The sequence below is a fragment of the Euprymna scolopes genome, chromosome 42 (genome assembly GCF_053919585.1).
Source record: "Euprymna scolopes isolate OS-2025 chromosome 42, ASM5391958v1, whole genome shotgun sequence".
Classification (NCBI taxonomy): Eukaryota; Metazoa; Mollusca; class Cephalopoda; order Sepiida; family Sepiolidae; genus Euprymna; species Euprymna scolopes.
The window spans coordinates 41,357,536-41,380,311 of NC_136523.1; the positions used below are offsets into that span (position 1 = coordinate 41,357,536).

The 22,776-nt window shown below is 32.7% G+C and overlaps 1 long non-coding RNA gene and 1 pseudogene across 1 annotated transcript in view; one reads left to right on the forward strand and one right to left on the reverse strand.

Annotated features, from left to right (window-relative positions):
* LOC145267041 (uncharacterized) overlaps positions 1–22,776 on the forward strand; it is a 689,166-nt gene that overhangs the window by 180,872 nt on the left and 485,518 nt on the right. The window lies entirely within an intron of this gene.
* LOC145267358 (U6 spliceosomal RNA) lies at positions 4,774–4,868 on the reverse strand (annotated as a pseudogene).

Sequence of the window (22,776 nt, forward strand, 5' to 3'; positions counted from 1 at the left end):
TATATATATATATATATATATAGATATATAGATATATGGAGAGAGAGAGACTTGAAAATTCAATATGTTGTTGCTTATGGGATGACTGACCGATTTTATTGATTTTTGGTTCAAAAGAACAGCTACAGCAAGAATTGGAATACGCCCTACTAAAGATTGCTTGTCATAGCTAGTGAATTTCAAAATTCCCATCTGGACTGAGGACACTTGCCATAAGAGATTCAACTGGACTATAGGGAGGGTTAGGAACTATTTTGATGCCTATTTTCGTTAAATAATCTTTGAGATGGATTGGGATGAATTTCATGCAAATCTTCTGCAGCTTAGGTTACTTGCGAATAATTGTGTACAGTTCCCACACTGACATCAAACTATGCACTTATTCTTTCTGTAGACACACGACGGTCCTTATCCATGAAATTCTTTATTTGGCCAATCAACTTTTGTGTTCTGACTTCGTTACTCATCCTACACCTCTCCTCATCCCTCACAGACTTCTTGCCTTCCTTGAATCTCTTATTCTGCTCCAAAACTGATGCCTGATTCATACAAGATGGTCCAAAAGCAGCATGAAGTATTCCATACGTTTTTATGGCATTGTTCCATGTTCAAAACAATTTTATTGGATATAGTTATTCTAAAGTGTCCTCACGTCCAGAATGCATTTTTGAAATTTACCATACATTACAATCAGGCTTTATTTAGTAGGGTGTATTCCAATTCATGTTGTAGGTACTCATTTGAACCTGGAATCATAAAAATGGGTCAGTTACTTCTTAAGACGTATTGCAATAATATATTGAATTTTCAAGTGTCTACGGAAAATTTTAAACGGGTATTCAAAATATCTACAAATTTATTAAAGGCACCTCGTATAAATTTTTAATTCCTCCTTATTTTTATTTAATGATCTATTTATTCTTGTTAATTTATTTTACGATGCATCATGGTTAGTTATAATTGACACGCATCCCGAGTTTTATTAAATATTTATGTTTCCCTTTTTTTTTTAATGTTTAACGCTTCCAACAAGGAAATTACAATGAAACAAAACGATGGAAGCGTATTTTTGACCTCCCTCCTACTCTCTCTTGCTAACCTCTCTTCCTCATCCACTGATCATTTATTGCTATCGTAATTCTTGTTCGTGCGTTAAATTGGCGCGTAATCACTTGTCAAATATTCAGCAAGTCCGAAAAAAAAAAGCGGCGATAATGTCAAGTTAGCGACATGCGAATGGATATATATATATATATATATATATATATATATATATATATATATATATATATATATATATATATAAAGAGAGAGAGAGAGAGAGAGAGAGAGAGAGGGGATGGACGCTAGAAAAGCGGGAAATTTGTCAAACAACGATTTATTTTTACAAAGATTAATTTTTACAAAGAATTTTTTCAAAAACAAATGTTATATTATACTCCTAGATACTCAAAATGTCGTCCGTGCACTTCACTGCAGCGTTAAACAACGATTTATTTTTACAACTCTCACACAGAACCAATAAAAAAAAATAGCAATCACGCATTTTATACATGATCTAAGCTGACCTTCAAATTTCCCGCTTTCTATATGCATATGCGCGTGTACGTGATTGTATGCATAAATATGTGTGTATGCATATATATATGCATATATATATATGTGTGTGTGTGTGTGCATACGCATATATATGTGTGCATGCATATATATATGCGTGTGTATGTATATATATACATATATATATGTATGTATATATGTGTGTATGTATATATGTGTGTCCATATATATATGTGTGTGTGTGTGTGTGTGTGTGTGTATCGTGGCTTCCTTCAGTCTTGACAGACTATGGATACCCACTGTAAGGGTTCCTGCGCGTGAAAGTTGTGTGGCAAGAGTTGCGCAGACCCTAAATCCCCTCTCCTGGGTCAACATTGTTGCATACAGGTGGCACATTGAGGTATACGACGACTAGAAACAAATGTCGAGATGAGCGCAGAGCACATACACGCCTAGTAATCCCAAATAGTCACCCATCTGGTACTAGGCAGGCTCAACGTCGCTTAACTTCGGTGATCTGGCGAGAAACGGCGTGTTAATGTATTATACCATGAGTATATATATATATATATATATTTAATTGTATGCATATATGTTTGTGTATACCTGTGTGTCTGCATATATATATATATGTGTGTGTGTGTGTGTATATACATGTGTGTATATATGTGTGTGTGTATGTGCATATATATGTGCGTGCGTATATATATTTATGTGTATGTATTTATTTTTGTATGTATGTACATGTGTTTATGTATATATGCCACAGTGCGGACAGTTTGGATACACCTGAAGAAAGTCGGAGGTTACATCGACCGAAACTTTGTGAAAATGGCACTCAAGCTAGGAGCAATAGTCTTAATAATCGGAATATTGCGAACCAAAAATGCTTTTATTTAAAAAAAATGTTTAACTTGTCCTGTGATGTTCCTTTGCGTTTGACATCTGTAGCATTTTCTGTGTGTCCAGTTTGTGTCCGTAGTTTATGTGTAGTATTAGTTTCCGCATTCAAGGGTTTTCCTTAATATTCTGCAGTTTTCATTATTGTTATCCGCTGTATCTTATCAGCCTTTCCTCTGATTCCAATCTTTCCCATTCTGTTTTCAATTTTTTTTCGGTATTGTTCATAATACTCCTACTATTAGTGGTGACCAGACGTGCGCGACCCGACATGTGTGTCGTAGATTTCTCGTTCGACTATTCCTCCCATGGCCGGACCGTCACTCTCTCGCCGGCGACTCAATGGGAACACATGGTTTCACAAAGTAGAAACATAATAAATCGTGGAACAAAGAAAGGAAAAACACAAACGCCAATGTTCACATATAATTGACTGTTGGACTTGTATGTGTGTGTGTGTGTGTGTGTGTGTGTGTGTGTGTGTGTGTGTGTGTGTGTGTGTGTGTGTGTGTGTGTGTGTGTGAAAAACAGTTGAATGGCTTCCACCTCAGATGCCTCCGTAATCTTCTCAACATCCGCTGGCAAGACAGAATTCCTGACACAGAAGTCTTGAAGCGCGCGGGGCTCCATACCATCACCACCATAATCCGCAAAACCCAGCTCCGGTGGGCAGGCCATGTCTATCGCATGCACGACAGCCGAATCCCCAAACAACTTTTCTATGGGGAACTCAGCCAGGGAAAGCGGAATGCAGGGGGCCAAAAGAAACGATATAAAGACTGTCTAAGAACGTCCCTAAAAGACTTTGACATCAGCCCCCAGTCTTGGGAGAGTCGCGCTGCTAAACGTTCGGCCTGGCGTTGCGTCATCAGCCTAGGAGCCGACAGGGCAAAGAATCAACGCATGACACACGACCAGCAGAACCGCAAGAGGAGGAAGGAGAGAGCTGCCGGTTCACAGCCTACCGATACCGCCTTCACGTGTCCAGAGTGTGGAAGAGTCTGCCGAGCACGGATTGGCCTCATCAGCCATCTCAGGACCCACAAACCCCTGACGCCGAACTGATTGATACCTTGGTCATCGTCGACTTCGACGGACAAGCAAGAAGAAGTGTGTGTGTCTTCTCTCCGTTCTATCGATGTTACGTTCGTCTCTATTTCTGTTTCACAGTCAACTCTAAAACTGTCCAACTCTCATCCGCCGCGATGGGCATCTAGATGTCAACTAACTGTCTCCTTCACGTTGGTATCTTAGGTCGCCTCTCCACCCCGGCTACCGGAAGCATCCCTTCCCTGTTTTATCTGTAAGTTTCTATTGTCGTATCAACTCTAAAAAGCTCGATCTTAAAATACCTAGAGATTCATTGTTTGTTACTTCCTATATATTGTTTCCTGTTCCTTTGTCTATTGCTCCCCCCTCTCAGCACTTATTGGCTCAAGTCCACCTCAGGTCCACTTTATAGTATCACAGTGTTATCTCGACTATTTTCATTTTCCATCTATATCAAGAACACTTGAAAACGGTTTCACAAAAGTAGAAATATAATACATCGTGAAACAAAGAAAGGAAAAACACAAACGCCAATGTTTCACCTATAATTGACTGTTGGACTTGTGTGTGTGTGTGTGTGTGTGTGTGTGTGTGTGTGTGTCTTCTGCCCGTTCTATCGATGTTACGTTCGTCTCTATTTCTGTTTCACAGTCAACTATAAACTGTCCAACTCTCATCCGCCGCGATGGGCATCTAGTTGTCAACTAACTGTCTTTTCTATGTTAGTATCTGAGGTCGCCTCCCTAACCCGGCTACCGGAAGCATCCCTTCCCTGTTTTATCTGTAAGTTTCTATTGTCGTATCAGCACTAAAAAGCTCGATCTAAAAATAGCTAGAGATTCATTGTTTGTTACTTCCTATCTATTGTTTCCTGTTCCTTTGTCTATTGCTCCCCCCCCCTCTCAGCACTTAGTGGCTCAAGTCCACCTCAGGTCCACTTTATAGTATCACAGTGTTATCTCGACTATTTTCATTTTCCAGATCTGTGTATTTGCTCCGCTTCTCGGTCTCCACTAAGTGGACTGATCGAACAGCAAAATTTACAATCTGACAAGACTTTTCTTTTTTGTTAACTATTCTGACACTGATCTTCTTGCTTGGATGTGTTTATCCGTTTGTATATTCATGTCCCATAGGATCTCGCGACTTTCATTTTCCAGCACTGCTGCTGGATTGTGATTATTATCATTATTATTATTATTGGCTCACAGGGAGCTTGCACACAAATCAATTAACGATCTGATTGGAAACCTTTGGTGTTTCCTTAAAAATATGGAACGCTTCACGATAGTCATCCTTGCGCAGGGGCCATGCTAATCTTCTCTGTGTCGTTCCAATTTTAGTATATGTTCTGCCGAAGCGTTATTATTATTATTATTATTATTATTATTATTATTATTATTATTATTATTATTATTATTATTTTAACTAATTAGTCACCACTATCAAGATCCATTCCCTTATTTTCTTTTCTTTCCTCTGTTACATATTCTCCCCCCCCCCTTCTCCCGGTTTCCCGATTTCCATCTTTGTCTCTCTCGTTCACGTCCCCTACTTTCGCTTTCTCATCTTTCTATTTTTCCTTCCCTAAAACCCCTTTCCCACAGAAGAGACGTTGCGAGCCTGCCTCTGCTCAACCGTTTTTTTTAATCGCAGGTGCTCGTCTGAGCTCTAATCTCTGATCCCCTCTTGCAAAACTTTCACAAAAATACTAATTTAATTGAAACCCTTATCAATAATTTCCCCTACCTCTTTATCTGTGACTAAACTTAAAGATGGATTCCATGAAAAAAGCGCCCTTCTTAAAACTGCACGCCTGTGGGACTCTCTTCCGTTTGCCTGCTTTCCAGCTGACTACGGTATAGTCGTCTTCAAGTCCAATGTAAACAAGTTCTTGATGATTTGTCCTTAAGTAATCCCATTTACCAAAGTTGCACTACTTACTATTACTAAAATATTGTCCTATTGACTACCCTTCACTCATTGACCGATATCCTTGAATGGTCTCTGGGCTTTGATAAGTCGTGACTCCTTTGTAAAAAAAAAACACTCTCTTTCTTTATCTTATCTTTCTTTCAGCCTTCTTTCTCTATCTCACTCTATCCAGCATATTTCACAAGGGTGGACTTGATATGTGAGACGTTGTGTGTTTAAGTTGGAAGGAATCTTTCTCCCACTTTCAGATTATTGTTTTTCGAAGCCAAGAAAAAAAAAATGGCGTGTAAAAAAAAAATAACGTTTTTCGAACGCAAAAGAATCGAAAATCGTTGTTTCTTGGAAGTTGGTTCTTGCAAATTCTAATCGATTTTTTTCCTAATTTTCGACAAAGCCAAACACACATGAATGAAAAAATTAACAGACTTTAGCATGAAACGTTTGTCTGTAACCAAAACCACGCGAAAATCTCAAATAATTGTATGAATAAGTTTGTCGGTCGGTCTTGATTTTAACTCTCTCTCTCTCTCTCTCTCTCTCTCTCTCTCTCTCTCTATATATATATATATATATATATATATATATATATATATGTGTGTGTGTGTGTGTGTGTGTGTGTGTGTGTGTATGTATGTATATGTAAAGAATAAATGACAAGTCTATATTTCAAATTCCATGGTGTTAACCATCTTACAATTTATTCCTTCAATTCAGTTGACACTTACAATTCTTGACAGTGTCTGTTTCGCAGCACAGAGTCAACTACTTAATTATTATATCAATCAGTGAATCTATTTTGCTCTTAACTCATCAGAGGAAATAGCAACAATCAATCTACCAAAAAGAAATAAAATGATTAAAAATCCGAAAATTGGAAAAGAAGATGTAAATAACTTATAGTTTTTTTTTCATTATGCCATTTGGAATTTAGAAATAAAGTCACTAAAGCCAACATATCCGTATCAACAAATTCTATTAAATTAGGTATATTCACTGATTGATATAATAATTAAGTGATTGATTTTGTGCTACGAGACAGATACTGTCAAGAATTGTAGATGTCAAATGAATTAAAGGAATAAATAGTAAGATGGTCAATACCATGAAATTTGGAATATAGACGTGTGTCATCCATCTACAATATTGCTCTGTAATTACATTACATTGAGTTGCCTGTATAAGTATTGGTATATATATAAAAATAAAAATAAGTGAATAAAGAATATTTCCAAAGACATATCCACACACACACACACACACACACACACACACACACATATATATATATATATATATATATATATATATATATACATATATATATATGATTGTTGAGCTAGATTAAATCCGACGATATAAAATAAAATGGAGATGAAAGAACCTGAATATTGAACGTTTCGCCCGATTTATGCGTTTTTTTTCAATGACCATCCCTCTTGAAAAAGCCCGCATAAGTCGGACGAAACGTTGTGTATTACGGTCCTTTCAACTCCAGTTTATTTCATATATATATATATATATATATATATATATATATATATATATATATATATATATATATATGGTATTAATTTAGTAAATAAAAAAAAAATATTGTCCGATACTGAATACGAAAACGTAAATTTTTAAAATGCATTTCTTGTCGAACAATAAATTATTTGTAAATCTTCTTGCCTTCATACCTGCTATTGCTTTATCTCGTATTTGATTGGGATTTTCTTATAAATACTAAATTTATATAAACTTTAATTTTACAGCATTATACCAGCTGTAATCTGAAAGTATTTCAGATTTCAGTTTATATATATATATATATATATATACGGATACGGTCCTTGCTACTCAAGAAAGATATGACTTGTGTCGACGGACTCGAATCTATCGACTGGTGTTAATCGTGACACCTTGCACTTAAGATTCCCGAAAGGATGAAACACTAGTGTGTGTAGTAATTTAAATATTATGATAATAAATTACATATACATATGTATGCATAATATTTATTTAAATGCAGTTATATATATATATATATATATATATATATATATATATATATATATATATATATAAAAACAATAGGAGTGGGAAATAAAATCACAGAACTATATATTGGTGGATATAGATTGGTGTATTTATTCAATAAGCTTGCTCTTTTCCTCCAACGCTCTAATATATATATAATATATATATACTAGCAAAAGTACCCGTCGTTGACTGGGTTCAAAAATAGCCTACAGAAAATGGACTCTGATTTATTAAAGTATGATAGGTTATGAAAAGGAAGGGTTGTAATGAGATAGCTTTGAATTTGGGGGTATCAAAACCAAAGCAAAATACGATGAAAGTAAAAATAAAATAGATAAACCCCATAATTTATTATACCATACCTTTTCGCACCGAAACACTTATCACACTATTCTGTGGATCTATATTAAAAAACCTTGTTAAAGTTTGTGACACATTTACATTCTATGGAGGTCAGGCGTGAATGAACACCCCATAATTTTATTATACCATATTTCTTCACACTGAAACATAATTATCAAAGTATACTTACGTAGATAGATATGAAAAGTCCTTATTAAAGTTTGTGCCTATTTCCATTCTATGGAGGCGAGGCGCGAACGCAGACCCCAAAATTTTATTATACCATCCCTATTTAAGTTAAAACATACTTATCAAAGTATTCTTATGTACATCTATATCAAGAACACTTGAAAACGTTTTTTTTTTATTTTTAAATTTTTTAATTCCATACTTTGTAGACCACGCGCGAACGCAGATCCCACAATTTTAATGAACCATTGTTCTGCCAGATCAAACATACCCATTCCTGTGTCTCGATACATCTTCTATCATATGTAATCAGTTTTTAAAATAGTTAACGATATAGGAGCCTATTCGTGACCAGACCCACACACACACAGACATTCAGCTTTATATATATATATATATATATATATATATATATATATATATATATATAATACTTGTTTATTGTTATATAAACATGCTCACATCCCGCTGCTACAAACAGCCACTTGTTTCAATTAAACAACAGATGTCATCAGGCAGCGACTTGACTATTCAAATGTTCAATGAATAATGGATTTTTATTTTAGGTAGGAACTCTTTAAAAGTTAGAGTTAAAAAACTTAAAACACAGAATTTTAATCATAAAATGTAAATAGGGAGGGGCAATTTAAATAAAGTTAAACAATTATAATGGAGAGAGAGTGATTAAGAGGAGAAAAAAAGAAATAGAGAAAGAAAATAAATAGAGAAAGAAAATAGAGAAAAAATATAATACGGAGAAGAAGAAGAAAAAAATATAAAGGGTTACTATAAAGAAAACAAGGGCTAGAAGAGAAAAGAAAGAATGATGAAATATAGTTAAAGAGAGAAAGAGAGAAAGTAAGAATTAGTGTTGAGAGGATATAGAAAAAGAAAAAGATCTGCGTGTCAACCAATTTATGAACAATTATACATTTCAGTAACGAGACACGTTATTACAAAAACAAACAGAAAATACAATCTTAGCGTTAGAAGTGTACGTGTCAAAAGTGTACGTAGAAGTGTACATGTCAAAAGTGACAGCGAATGTAACCAACCAACATATTTATAATCTCACATACGTCCACGAATAATATCAACGCAGTTCAAACATACGTCTACAATTAATTAAGCCCTTTATACTAAATGATATAAGTTTAAAACTTTCGCGTTTTTATTAAATAAATATATAAAAAAATATAATGATAAAACAATATTAAAATTATTAATAATAATAGTAATAATAAAAATAATAGTAATATTATTTTTAATAATAATAATAATAATAATAATAATAATAATAATAATAATAATAATAATAATAATAATAATAATAAAACAGGATAAAATTAATTTTTATTATCTATAATATTATTCATTGATAGTGTATGATCGGAGAATCCGGTTTTAAAAGTCATTGAGGGGTGTCCATCTAGAATTTTGATTTAATAGGCTAAAAAAAAGCGCACCATCCAAAGTGTTTGCAGCTTATAGCCGATTTTACTATCACATTTAATGTTTTTAAAACTAATAATTTCACACTTCTCCGGTAAACACAGATAACAGGGTGAAGTTAATGAACTGCATGTTTTAGCCTTTCTGTAGCATATGCTTTATTATTCATTGATAGTGTATGATCGGAGAATCCGGTTTTAAAGGTCATTGAGGGGTGTCCGTGTAGAATTTTTATTTAATAGGCTAAAAAAATACTATATAAATAGTAGAAACCCCAGAAATAGAAACAGTCATGCTGATGATGAGGGATACCTAGAAACACGTGTTCATAAATTACTTTTGTACGCGTAAAAATATTTAATTAATATTTAAATAAAAAATATTTAAATATTTAATAAATAAAATTGTCGATAGCGATAATATTCTAATTTAAAACTATAATATAAAAGTCAAAGTGTGTGTGTTTTGTTTATATACCTGCCGAAAACCTCCGACAGACACGTCGGACCGTGATAAAATTCGTATTCTTTTTAAGCCCGGTCTCTCGAACGACAAATAGCGACAAATTGGCCAAAAGCATAATTTTTTTCACCGTCAACCTGGCCGTTTTTTACAAGGAGGGATCACTTTTTTTAAGTCTTTTGCAAGTCTTTTAAATTTTTTCAAGTCATTCAAACCTCGCGTCAACGATGTCGCATAAAAGACCTTATTTCGATCGCAATTGTCTTCCGTTTTCCTGCTTTCCGGCTGACTACAATATGGTTTTGTTCAAGTCTAAAGTAAATAAGTTCTTGATGAGCCGTTCCATATAAGTTATTAAATTTACCAAATTTTCATTACTAATGATTACTATATTGACCAACTTCTACTGTACACTCTTTAACCCTTATCCTTGAGTGGCCTCTGGGCCTTGATAATGTGGTGATGCCTTTGTAAAAAAAAAAAAAAAAAAAAAAAAAAATTACAATCGCGGTGGGCGCATCGATAAGACGCTTTGCTTTTATTCCCTCCTTTTCCTCTAGCGCGATACGGGTTCGAGCCTGTTTACTACTAATTTTTGCTTCTTTTTTTTGTTCAACTAACACCCTTACACATCCCTTCATACACCCGGGCAACGCCGGGCACCCAGATAAATATTTAATAAATTATTGATAGCGATAATATCCTAAAATTCTGTCATGGCGCTAGAGATTGAAAAAAAAATTGTTTTTTCTTACATTTATTAAAAATATTTTTAGATGAAGCTGCAACCATTGAGCAAAGGTGGTTATCATTTTTGCACCCGTGCTAGAAAGTAGCAAACATATTAAAGTCATTTGAAACCAATCATTTTTGATATCCTTACAAATAAGTATTGATCGCAAAGACAAAACGAAAAGAGCTCCGATCCTTCTAAAAATAGATCAATCACTAACAGTTATAAACAATCGTTTATTTTTTATTTTATTTTATTTTTTTTTGGAGTGGGTGCGTCCGCGATAATCTTTCTGCGTCTAATAGATCTCTATCGATCTAATCGACTTCAGCTTGAAATATGAAATAACTAAATATGTCGATTAAAGGCTGTAGATCTCAACCTTTGCAATATGGCAACACACTATTTTTTTTTATTTTGATTTTCGCGGCACTCGAAGAAATAAATATTTTCAACTCGTAAAACATTTTTTGCATATAAAACCCAATGAAGATTATATAAGGATTATTTTTACATTTTATTTTTTATTGGAATCCTTTCAGCTGAGTAATGCGTATATTTATTTATTTATTTATTTATTTACGGACTGTTATCCTCATCTTCCTAGTTGTTTCGGCCAACTCATCCTCTGGCCAAAAACATTGTGAGACGACAACAACTATAAAAGGCAGTAATTACTGTGGCTACCTTCAGTCTTGACAGACTATGGATACCCACTGTAAGTGTGCCTGCGCGTAAAATTTGTGTTGCAAGAGTTGCACAATCACCAACTACGCCTCTCCTGAGTCAACATTGTTGCATACAAATGGAAAGTTGAGATACACGACAACTGGAAATAATGTCGAGATCAGAGGGGAGCACATGCAACGCCTAGAATTCCCAAATGGTCACCCATCTGGTACTAGCCGGGCTAAACGTTGCTTAACTTCGGTGATCTGGCGAGAACCGGTGTGTCAACGTGATTATGCCGTATATATATATATATATATATATATATATATATATATATATATATATATATATATATATATATATATATATATATATATATATATATATATATATATATATATATATATATATATATATATATATATATATATATATATATATATATATATATATATATATATATATATATATATATATATATATATATATATATATATATATATATATATATATATATATATATATATATATATGCTCTTGTCCTATGAAAGGCAGTAATTACTAGGGCTATGACAACAGCATATCCTTTTCATTGTTTTGACTCTCGAGTATATATCCGACACGGTTAGGTACAGTTTCCGTACAATCAACCGAGAACCACATAACTCTATATAAAAGCATATAAGATATCAACAGATACCCACTCGAGAGTAAAAACAATGATAAGAATATGCTGTTGTCATAGCCCTAGCAATTGCTCAGGATACAGTTAAGACTCAGCATTCCTACCCTGTTTCGGTAAACAATAACCTGAAGAAGGCCATAGGAATAGCCATTTATTTATTGCGGACTATTACCCTCATCTTTTAGCGTTGCTGATTCACGACGTTTCGACCAACTATTTCTTTAGCCTTCGTGAGGTGGTAAAACGCTACGGGATTGAACGCCGAATTTCCTAACTAACTTCCATAATTGTTATCGTCTCACCACGTTTTGGCCAACTAAGCCTCTGGTCGGCTTTAGGTAGGATTGAAACCGCTAGCGTCAGACAATGCTCACCTGGAACCGTGGAGATCCACTGCGCCACGGGTCCCGAAGGGCGATCAAAGTTAGACTTTTTTGTTTGTTTTTTTTTTGGAGGGGGTCGGGGGATGATCTCATAAATCCAAGTTTATTTGTTATTTGGTCTTCCATATTTAATTGGAATTCTTTTGAGACTAGTAAATTTATCCAATTTTTTTTATGGCGGAGTCTAATCCTCATCTTCTGGTTGTTGTTTCACGACGTTTCGTTTTACCACCTGACGAAGGCCGGAGGAATAGTTGGCCGAAACGTCGTGAAACAACAACTATTAAGATGAGGATAACAGTCCGCAAATATTAATCAACATATCTTGCATTCAATATCTGGTATAAAAAAATAAACGTTGAATGTCAGTGAGACAGGAATTCATCTTGTCTGGTGGAGTCTCCAGCTTCGTGTTGTTACTTGAGGTTACATTACTTGGAGAAGATGCACCATTCCCCGTAAAATATAATATGAGCTAACCATACCGGGAACATCTTATTTTGAATATTTAGTCAAGGTTTATTTTTAGGGGAAAGGAATCCTCGCGCCACTTTTTCCTGTCAAAACCCTGTACAGAGAGACCTTTGAAACTCGATGATAGATTCTAGGCATTCAAGTTCTCTCCAGTACAAATTAAAGAATTGCAGTGAAACTTTGATGGTAATTTTTATTATTTAGAGCTGGATATTCTTCCGTAACAAAAATCGAAAAGGCGTCAATTGGGCGGTATTATCTTAAAAAAAAAAATGGATGTGTCAGGTATTTTTTTTAAAAACTACTGCTGCAATATTTGGGCGATTGTAAAAGCAATTTATTCTTTTCTCTTAAATATTTTAAAGTCTTTCACTTTTTAAAGAATTTTTTAAGTTGTTTATGTAAAAAAAAAAAAAAATCCCAGTTCACATAGGTAAGAAGTTGAAAATTACAATCAGATGTTGATGGGTTTTTTTTTATTACATAGGGTTGTGTATATTTCTATAACAGAAGCCTAAAATACGTCTAATTGCGCACCTATAACAAGAAATAAATATATTCTACTAACTTGCATCAAAAACAAAGAAGATCATGTAATAAGAATTTTTTGGTATTTATTTGCTTCCTCATGAAAGCAAAATGTGACACAAGGTCATTTTTAATGTGAGAGAAAAACCACATCCCCAAAAGAAGGCAAAAGAGGCACTCTGGTTGGGACCAAAAATAATAATTGTCTCAATATAGAGGGTTTCCCCTCCACTGACCAAGGACAAATTAACTTAAGAGTAGAATCAGAACAGATACTACACTTTGATGTATTAAATCTTTTATTCGGGTTAAAATTACAATGTAAGTTTAACCTGAACAAAAAACTTAGGCACAAGGCCAACTCAAAAGGTGGGAGGTCCGTTGGTCATCCTTGTCACTTCAGAATTAAACAAAAGTTTCTCTTAGCTAGTATCTTCTTTCACCATAATACTGCATTCACCCTTTTGTACTGAGGGACGTCCTATTTAGATCCCATTTGTTTAAAACATTTTTTTTATTTACGTGTAAAAACAGAAAAAGATAAAAAATACTGATAATACAATAATTCATTTGTGTCGAGGGCGGAGCAATAAAAAATACAGAAGTGATTAGTAAGACGCTATCAACCCTGTCTTGTTGATAGACCGCCCGTTCCACTGTGGTTTGTAAAGGAACCTGAGCTCCTGCGGGACAATTTCTAAATTGGGATGCCATCTAGATGTGACAAAAACTAGAAAGAAAAATAGTTGGATGAGGAGAAGAGGGTGTTAGTGATTGATTTCTTTCTCTCCAAGGCAGGATAAATTTAGAGGGAGGGGTGAAAAAAAAAATTGCATTTAGGAGGTGGTGGGGATCTTGTAGGCTTCCAAGTTGGGGAGGGATGGAACACTTACTTGACTAGCTAAGAGGCTAAAAATTGGTTACATTTGATAGAACTGCGCGTTCCACACCTAGGCGGGGAACACGTATTAAAATTTGGTTCCTTTTCGTACACACAGACATGATACATGTATCCATCTTCTGTCGAATACCGCGCTGTGCAGCTTCTTTCTATTACATCTGATCTTCACCCGTTATTGGTGTTTTAAGAAGGCGATCAGATCCTGATCAGAAAAAGACACCCCCGGCCACCTTGCAGTCGCGATGTCCAAATAACTATTCTCGCCCGGCCAGGATTGTAATGTAGACCTTTTCTCTTTCCCGGTCCCACGGTGGGATACTACACTTTGATCATGTCGTGAAGAATATTTATTGACATAAATCAAGATATTCGATATCTGATGTAGGATAAATAAACGTTGAATGTATGTCAGGCCAGTCGTGCTATTGTCGCAATATGTATGCGAATGTGAAAGAGAGAGAAAGAGAGAGAGAGAGAAAGAGAGAGAGAGAGGTGGGAGAGAGCATTTTTAAGTTTGTCACTTAAAAAAAATTGCTAATGTCGCTTAAGAAAGAAAAGCTCAGTTCAAATGGGTACGAAGTTGAGAACTACAATAAGATTCTGATGGCATTTTTGCTTCTAGTTTCATACTATTCCATAACAGAACTCCAAAAGGCATTTAATGGCAGGAAAATAACTAAACAATAATTGAAACAAGCAAAATCAGTCTTGTAATGGCTACGATTTCCCATTTATTCAGTTGTTCCCAACCTTTTTTTTATGTGGTGACACATTATTAAATTTTCACAGCACACTATTCAGCGATTCAAGTTTACGTGGCACACCTATAACAACAAATAAATATATTCTACTCGCTTCCACCCCTCGGCGTAAATCACCCCAATAAATAAAACCTAGCAGCAAAATCCCACCCCTTAACAAGAGAAGCCACTAAATGCTGGAAAGCCTTATACTCTAATACTTTCTTCTATTGCTAGATTTTGTAATCCCCTCCCGGTTTATTGCTTCTTTGACTGTAGTAATCTGCAGAAGTTTAAATGCAATGTGAACAAATACCTCGCTGCTCAACTCCCCACATCAGTGTTTTTCAACCTTTTTTACATGGCGAAATACTATTGAGCTATTTGATTTTTTATGGACACTGTTGAGCGCTTTAAATTTTCGCTGCATGCTAATCAAAACGAAGTAATACACTCTTCTAATCACAACAAATGAATATATTCTAATCGCAAAATATTTCTGCAATAAAAAATTAAAAAATAAAATATATACGAGGTGCCTTCAGTAAGTTTCCAGATTTTTTTTTTTTATACATGCATTAAAGTTGTCGTAGACTCTTTAAAATTCAATATGTTATTACCACACATCTTATTAGATGATTGACTAATTTGTATGATTTCAGTTTCAAATAAACAGCTACAGCAGGAATCGGAATACACCCTACTAAAGCCTGATTGCCACAGCTGGTGAATTTCAAAAATGCAATCTCGACGTAAGGACACTTTAAAAGAACGATTTGTAATAATATTCTGTTTTAAACAATGCAACAGAAACGAGCGGAATGTTTCAGAATTATATTGGGTCATCTTGCATGAATCGAGCATCAGTTTTGAGTGGCATAAGAGATTCAAGGAAGGCAGACTTTGCGTGGTTGCGGTCTGTGAATTCGTTCTCTATGGACGCGAAAACGGCTGGGCTGGTTCTTATGAAATTTCACATTAAGGGACTTTATATGCCTGGCAGTGTTCTTTAATAGGTTTTGTATTAGAACGTCTTCGATGAATATCGATAATCGATAATCGAAAAAAATCTGATGAAAGAAGGAACAGGCGATTTTGACCAAAGTTAACACCTTATACAGCTTAGCAGCACAATTATATTTGAGAAGTTTTATCACATAAGCAGTAAGATCAGGCGTATAAAATCAACGGTAGGTTTTTTGATATGACAAAGGTTACGTCCAAGATGAATATTTCTGTTTAGAGCACGATTTAGTCATGATACTTGACTTTTACATTTTAAACTTTAATCTGACTTAGTCCCTTATGCATTGTAGTCTACGTTGAAATTGAAACTACAATGTATTGCATGCTAAGTCACTGCAGGGAGGCATGTGAAGCTTACTCCTGGCGCACTGAGATGGCTCTCTAACTAGAGCAGGCAAGCAATCGATTTGATTGAAAAATGATCGATTTCCCCGATTTTGATGATAATAAAAATATGGTAGTGTGAAAATTTTGTTGATTATCATTCGATCCCAGGGAAATTCAGCTGTCTCTGCTAGTATATATATATATATATATATATATATATATATATTTCAGTGTGTGTGTTAGTATATATGTATGTGTGTTTGTATATATATATATATATGTATGTGTGTTTGTATATATGTGTATGCGTGTGTATATATGTGTGTGTGTTTTATATATGTGTGTGTGTTTGTATACACACACATATATATGTGTGTGTGTCTGTACATATATGTATGTGTGTGTGTTTGTATATATGTGTGTATGTGTGTCTGTACATATATATGTGTGTGTGTGTTTGTATATATGTGTGTGTGTTTGTATATATATATATATGTGTGTGTGCTTTATATGCTGTGTGTTTGTATATATATGTGTGTGTGTTTGTATATGTGTGTGTGTGTTTGTACATATGCGGGTGTGTTTGCATGTGTGTCTGTTTGTATATATATATATATATATGTGTGTGTGTGTGTGTGTTTGTATATATATATATATATATATATGTGTGTGTGTTTGTTTATATGTGTGTGTATATATATGTGTGTGTGTTCGTATGTGTGTCTGTTTGTATATATATATATGTGTTTGTATATATGTGTGTGTGTGTGTTTGTACATATGTGGGTGTGTTTGTATGTGTTTCTGTTTGTATATATATATATGCGTGTGTGTGTTTGTATATATATGTCTGTGTGTGTTTGTTTATATGTGTGCGTATATATGCGTGTGTGTTTGTATGTGTGTCTGTTTGTATATATATGTGTGTGTGTTTGTATATATGTGTGTGTGTTTTTGTATATATGTGTGTGTATTTGTATATATATGTGTGTGTGTATGTGTTTGTATGTGTGTGCGTTTGTATATGTGTGTGTGTTTGTATATATATATATGTGTGTGTGTTTTTGTATATGTGTGCGTTTGTATATGTGTGTGTTTGTATATATGTGTGTGTGTGTGTGTGTGTGTGTGCGCGCGTGTGTGTGTGTGTGTTTGCAAAGTTTCCTCCCTTTGGATCGTTTAATACTGTTATGACTAGAGCTATGACAAGAGAATACTCTTTTCATTATTTTGACTCTCGAGTATATATCAGTTGATATCTTATAGGCTTTTAGATAGAGTGATGTGGTTCTTCTCGATTGATTAACTGTGTGTGACTGTGTCGGATATATACTCGAGAGTCAAAACAATGATAAGAATATTCTCTTGTCATTGCCTTACTTATGAAGTATATGAATTGGTTAGCCAAGAAGACCATCAAATGCACTTTGAGCGCATATCAACTTCCTTAAATCTCGAACATGAATAAATATATCTTGATATGGTTAACGTTCATGGTGCTATATATTGGCCTAGTAAACCCACTAGTGTGCAAGTTGTTTAGAAGAACAGAAAATGCAAGTACAATAAAGGCCAACTTGCTGAACACGAGGTTGGGATTATTAGAGCGTGGGAATCAATAGACACGGATCAAAGGGCCGAGGACTCAAAGAGAGGAAGGGTGAGGAAAATGTTTGGTTCGTTGAAATCAGGCAATATGTGAACATGAGAAATTAAGATTGGCAGATGAAATATCAAAAAATTGTAACCAGTGATTTTCTCTTCTACCTCACTGATAAGTGATTATATTGAAGATCAAATTAAATAAGTGTCCGTTTCCATCAGTCTTTTGTTGCAACGTATAAACATAAGCATACTGTTGCCTATTAGCACTCTCGAATTACTTGGGCAAAAAGATTATTATTATTGTAGTTGAGTTAGATTGGTTTTAACAAGGAATTGCAATTCAAGGGCAAGTATGGTTAAATGACATTTTAGGAATTTAACGTCACTAGATTCTTTAAACAGTAACAAGCACAAGTATGGTAAAATGACGTTTTAGGAATTTAACTTGACTAGATTCTATAAACAATAACAAGCAAAAGTATGGTTAAATGACGTTTTAGGAATTTAACTTGACTAGATTATTTAAACAATAATAAGAAAAAGTATGGTTTAATGATGTTTTAGGAATTTAACTTTACTAGATTATATCAACAATAACAAGCACAAGTATGGTTAAATGACGTTTCAGGAATTTAACGTCACTAGATTCTTTAAACAATAACAAGCACAAGTATGGTTTAATGACGTTTTAGGAATTTAACTTTACTAGATTATATCAACAATGACATGCACAAGTATGGTTAACTGACATTTTAGGAATTTAACGTGACTAGATTATTTAAACAATAAAAAGAACACGGATGTTTTAATGACGTTTTAGGAATTTAACTTGACTAGATTATATCAACAATAACAAGCACAAGTATGGTTAAATGACGTTTTAGGAATTTAACCTGACTAGATTCTATAAAAAATAACAAGCACAAATATGGTTAAATGACGTTTTAGAAATTTAACTTGACTGGATTCTATAAACTATAACAAGCAGGAATTTTACATAAATAAAAACAAACATGTTTTCAGAAAAAAGGAATGTTAGTTTTCATTTTCATTACTAGCACAAACAATAATTTAAAAATAGGTCTGGCCTTTAGAGTCTGACGTAGAGATCATTTAAGATGTGGATTTTAAGGGATAGCTTGAAAAGGCACGTATCAGTGAGTCAAGAGTTGTGAGTCAAGGAGAGCTGACCGTGTCCAGAAGTCGGAGAGAGGACATCGTGGAAGTCGGTGAAGTCAAGATCTGAAATGCTAAATCAAAGCGCTGTAATCTTCGAAATGTGGACAATGGGTGTGAATAAATAATATATGAAATCTAACTTTGTGTGACGTCATTTTGTGTGACATCATGAGTTGAAGAAGTCAAACGTGGAAGTCGGTGAAGTCAAGATCTAAAATGTTAAGTCAAAGCGTTGTAATCTTCGAAATGTCGAGACGGTGTGTTAACAAATGTTATTTGAAATCTAACTTTGTGTGACTCCATCTTTCGAAGAAACAGGTATGTGAATTCATCTCGTGTTTTCACGGAGAAAAATGAGAACTTTTATTATTTACATTTCTTTAAATGGTGCCTTTTAGAAATAATATATTTATGTTTTTCACAAGTTTTATGTTTTTCACAAGTTTTATGTTTTTCACAAGTTTTATGTTTTTCACAAGTTTATGTTTTTCACAAGTTTTAAGTTTTTCACAAGTTTTATGTTTTTCACAAGTTTATGTTTTTCACAAGTTTATGTTTTTCACAAGTTTATGTTTTTCACAAGTTTTATGTTTTTCACAAGTTTTAAGGTTTTCACAAGTTTATGTTTTTCACAAGTTTATGTTTTTCACAAGTTTTAAGTTTTTCACAAGTTTTAAGTTTTTCACAAGTTTATGTTTTTCACAAGTTTATGTTTTTCACAAGTTTTATGTTTTTCACAAGTTTTATGTTTTTCACAAGTTTATGTTTTTCACAAGTCTATGTTTTTCACAAGTTTTAAGTTTTTCACAAGTTTTATGTTTTTCACAAGTTTATGTTTTTCACAAGTTTATGTTTTTCACAAGTTTTAAGTTTTTCACAAGTTTTATTTTTTTCACAAGTTTATGTTTTTCACAAGTTTTATTTTTTTCACAAGTTTATGTTTTTCACAAGTTTTATGTTTTTCACAAGTTTTAAGGTTTTCACAAGTTTATGTTTTTCACAAGTTTATGTTTTTCACAAGTTTTAAGTTTTTCACAAGTTTTATTTTTTTCACAAGTTTTATGTTTTTCACAAGTTTTATTTTTTTCACAAGTTTATGTTTTTCACAAGTTTTATGTTTTTCACAAGTTTTAAGGTTTTCACAAGTTTTATGTTTTTCACAAGTTTTATGTTTTTCACAAGTTTTATTTTTTTCACAAGTTTATGTTTTTCACAAGTTTTATTTTTTTCACAAGTTTATGTTTTTCACAAGTTTTATTTTTTCACAGGTTTTATGTTTTTCACAAGTTTTATGTTTTTCACAAGTTTATGTTTTGCACAAGTTTTATGTTTTTCACAAGTTTTATGTTTTTCACAAGTTTTATGTTTTTCGCAAGTTTAATTTTTTTCACAAGTTTTATTTTTTTCACAAGTTTATGTTTTTCAAAAGTTTTATTTTTTACAGGTTTTATGTTTTTCACAAGTTTTATGTTTTTCACAAGTTTATGTTTTTCACAAGTTTAATGTTTTTCACAAGTTTTATGTTTTTCACACGTTTTATGTTTTTCACAAGTTTTATGTTTTTGACAAGTTTTATGTTTTTCACAAGTTTTATGTTTTTCACAAGTTTTATGTTTTTCACAAGTTTATGTTTTTCACAAGTTTATGTTTTTCACAAGTTTTAAGTTTTTCACAAGTTTTATGTTTTTCACAAGTTTTATGTTTTTCACAAGTTTTATGTTTAACACAAGTTTTATGTTTTTCACAAGTTTTATGTTTTTCACAAGTTTATGTTTTTCACAAGTTTTAAGTTTTTCACAAGTTTTATGTTTTTCACAAGTTTGTGTTTTTCACAGGTTTATGTTGTTCACAAGTTTTATGTTTTTCACAAGTTTTGTTTTTCACAAGTTTATTTTTTTCACAAGTTTTATGTTTTCCACAAGTTTTATGTTTTTCACAAGTTTTATGTTTTTCACAGGTTTTATGTTTTTCACAAGTTTTATGTTTTTCACAAGTTTTATGTTTTTCACAAGTTTATGTTTTTCACAAGTTTATGTTTTTCACAAGTTTTATGTTTTTCACAAGTTTATGTTTAACACAAGTTTTATGTTTTTCACAAGTTTATGTTTTTCACAAGTTTATGTTTTTCGCAAGTTTATGTTTTTCACAAGTTTATGTTTTTCACAAGTTTATGTTTTTCACACGTTTTATGTTTTTCACACGTTTTATGTTTTTCATAAGTTTATGTTTTTCACAAGTTTTATGTTTTTCACAAGTTTATTTTTTTCACAAGTTTTATGTTTTTCACACGTTTTTCACAAGTTTTATGTTTTTCACAAGTTTATTTTTTTCACAAGTTTTATGTTTTTCACAAGTTTTATGTTTTTCACAAGTTTATGTTTTTCACAAGTCTATGTTTTTCACAAGTTTTATGTTTTTCACAAGTCTATGTTTTTCACAAGTCTATGTTTTTCACAAGTTTTATGTTTTTCACAAGTTTTATGGTTTTCACAAGTCTATGTTTTTCACAAGTTTTAATTTTTTCACACGTTTTATGTTTTTCACAAGTTTATGTTTTTCACAAGTTTTATGTTTTTCACAAGTTTATGTTTTTCACAAGTTTTATGTTTTTCACAAGTTTAATGTTTTTCACAAGTTTTATGTTTTTCACAAGTTTTATGTTTTTCACATGTTTATGTTTTTCACAAGTTTATGTTTTTCACAAGTTTATGTTTTTCACAAGTTTATGTTGTACACAAGTTTTATGTTTTTCAAAAGTTTTATGTTTTTCACAAGTTTAAGTTTTTCACAAATTTTATGTTTTTCACAAGTTTATGTTTTTCACAAGTTTATGTTTTTCACAAGTCTATGTTTTTCACAAGTTTTATGTTTTTCACAAGTTTTATGGTTTTCACAAGTCTATGTTTTTCACAAGTTTTATGTTTTTCACAAGTTTTATGTTTTTCACAAGTTTATGTTTTTCACAAGTTTATGTTTTTCACACGTTTTATGTTTTTCACAAGTTTTATGTTTTTCACAAGTTTTATGTTTTTCACAAGTTTATGTTTTTCACAAGTTTTATGTTTTTCACAAGTTTATGTTTTTCACAAGTTTTATGTTTTTCAAAAGTTTTATGTTTTTCACAAGTTTTATGTTTAACACAAGTTTTATGTTTTTCACAAGTTTTATGTTTTTCACAAGTTTTATGTTTTTCACAAGTTTATGTTTTTCACAAGTTTATGTTTTTCACAAGTTTTATGTTTTTCACAAGTTTATGTTTTTCACAAGTTTATGTTTTTCACAAGTTTTATGATTTTCATTCACAAGTTTTATGTTTTTCACAAGTTTATGTTTTTCACAAGTTTTATGTTTTTCACAAGTTTTATGTTTTTCACAAGTGTTATGTGCTTCACAAGTTTTATGTTTTTCACAAGTTTTATGTTTTTCACAAGTTTATGTTTTTCACAAGTTTTATGTTTTTCACAAGTTTTATGTTTAACACAAGTTTTATTTTTTTTCACAAGTTTTATGTTTTTCACAAGTTTTATGTTTTTCACAAGTTTATGTTTTTCACAAGTTTATGTTTTTCACAAGTTTTATGTTTTTCACAAGTTTATGTTTTTCACAAGTTTA